This window comes from Triticum aestivum, unplaced genomic scaffold (assembly GCF_018294505.1).
Source record: "Triticum aestivum cultivar Chinese Spring unplaced genomic scaffold, IWGSC CS RefSeq v2.1 scaffold20052, whole genome shotgun sequence".
Classification (NCBI taxonomy): domain Eukaryota; kingdom Viridiplantae; phylum Streptophyta; class Magnoliopsida; order Poales; family Poaceae; genus Triticum; species Triticum aestivum.
In genome coordinates this window covers 5,457-7,599 of record NW_025227607.1, presented here as the reverse complement: position 1 = coordinate 7,599, position 2,143 = coordinate 5,457, and the positions used below count along the sequence as shown (strand labels likewise).

The 2,143-nt window shown below is 47.0% G+C and overlaps 1 pseudogene; it reads right to left on the bottom strand.

The window, feature by feature from the left end:
- Positions 1-10: 10 nt before the first annotated feature.
- On the bottom strand, positions 11-1,418 carry LOC123172778 (rRNA-processing protein UTP23 homolog; annotated as a pseudogene).
- Positions 1,419-2,143: the final 725 nt, after the last annotated feature.

The following is a 2,143-nucleotide window of genomic DNA, read 5'->3' as shown; positions in this document are numbered from 1 at the left end:
TGGGCGCGACCGGCAGGGAGGGCGCGGCCGGGGCACAGCCTGGGCGCGACCGGCAGGGAGGGCGCGGCCTGGGGCGCGGGCAGGATGCGGCTGAGCACGCGAGCGCGGACGCGGAGAAGGTGGCCAGCGACGGGGGAGGAGATGGCCGGCGACGAGGAGGTTAAGCACGGAGCTGCAGCGTGCGGGAGAGGAGGAGGAACCTGGCAACTGATACCATGTTGGATAAGTGAGCAACTGTATTCTCAGAAGGGCCAAAGGCCAATACATATACAGGTGTGTGGTAAAGTGCAAGAGACCCCTTATACAATTGGGATAAACCGAAAAGGGCTATATACATCTAACAATAACATGATAAAAGTAGAATGGTACAAAAGCATAGCAAATCTTACCTCTCGTAGCTTTGCCCGGAGAATCCTGGGTGGCGACAAAGTAGTGCTCCTGATTCTTATCACAAACCAGGGACAAGATACAGTCCACAGCACTGACCACTTTGTGGTGCTCGCAACTGAAGGCACAAATAAAATTTCAGAGGACAAACAATCAGCGCCTCCGCAAGTCACGATACTGCAAAACTATCCTCATTGAATGTAATAGTACTGTGAATACACTCAACACATCAACAGAAGTCTCTCTCAAAAAAGAAAAGCACATCAACAAAAGTCCATTGAACAATCCGTGTTTCAAACTCCTCTAAAACTATCCTTCCTGAAGGAGTGAACGTAGTACTAGTAGTAGTAGTAGTACTTCATACAAACTGAAAGAACAAAACAATTGTGCACAATTCCGTTACATGTTTTTCAGTTCGTGCATGAAGTTGAGTAGTTGGAAAATGGAACCAAACTAACCAATGTGATCCGATTCCATTACATTATTTGCAGTTGAGAGTATTGCAAGCAAACAAAACAGTGCCAATTTACAGGATAAGCACAAACCGGGAGGTTCTGATTAACGAGCAGTTCAAATTGGTGGGCTTTCAGACAGCCCAAACCCAAATTGGCTCTAATTCTATGAGGTAACTAATACAGTACGACAGAACAAAATGATTCATATTGGAAATTGCATCAACGACCAATGCAATTTGATACTAGAATTTCAAGACTGTAAATAAAATAAATAAAAACAGGAGGACAGAAGGGGACCTGGCGGCGGCGAGGAGCTGGGCGGCGTCGAATGCCTGGGAGTGGGACTTGCCGAGGCGGCGGAGCTCGGCCTGGATGCACTTGGAGGTGAAGGAGAGGGGGCGGCCGGGTGGCGGAGAGGAGCTCGCGGAGGGCGTCGTTGGCGGGGAGGAGTTGGTGGACGAGGAGGTGGTGGACGAAGGTGCCGTCGACGAGCACCTTGTAGGGCTCGCGGAAGACGAAGCAGGTGGAGTAGAACTTAACCACCTTGCGGTGCCGCGACCGCCTCTTCACCCTCATCGCGGCGACAGCGGTCGGAGGTGGCTGCTGCGTGTCGAGTGGAATTGGAGGTGGCGGCGAGGGCCGGAGGTTTCGTGTCCACCGCGTACGTGCAGGAACGGAGGAAATCTGTTGTGGGCTCTGGGCTGGGCCCTCTAATGCAGCCCGTGTTCGTCATTCTCACAAAATATAAATAGCCTCTTCGTGACGGAAAATGAGAGTGCACCGCTCAACACAGGATAGAAGCAAGTGTCTCGCCTGAAGGATTTCTTGCGAGCTACAGTATTGGCAGTCCATATTCGTGCAAACCACGCTCGCTCGCCGCTGTTTGCTATTTGCTTCAGTTTCCTCTGTTTTTTCTTTTTCTTTTTGGTTTTGATTGTGTCTATTTTCTTGCGCTGGTTTTCACTTGTTTTCTTTGTTTTGTTGTTTCTTTTGTAGATTTTCATTGGTTTTTCCTTTTCAGTTTTCGTATATAACATGCATATACTTTTATAAATGTTTAACATTTTTCCAATTACATGAGGCATTTTTCGTACACATTATACAATTGTTTTATGCATTAGAAACATTTTCTTACAAATTTAATATTTTTCTAATGTGCGATTAACATTTTCAACTTGTTATTTTTATAACTGATATATTTCGAAATACATGGAAAGGTAAACAACAACAAAAAATACAAAATACAAAAATGTAAAACATGGAATTCAAAAAGCGCTGAAGGCGTGTCCGTGCTGGGCCGG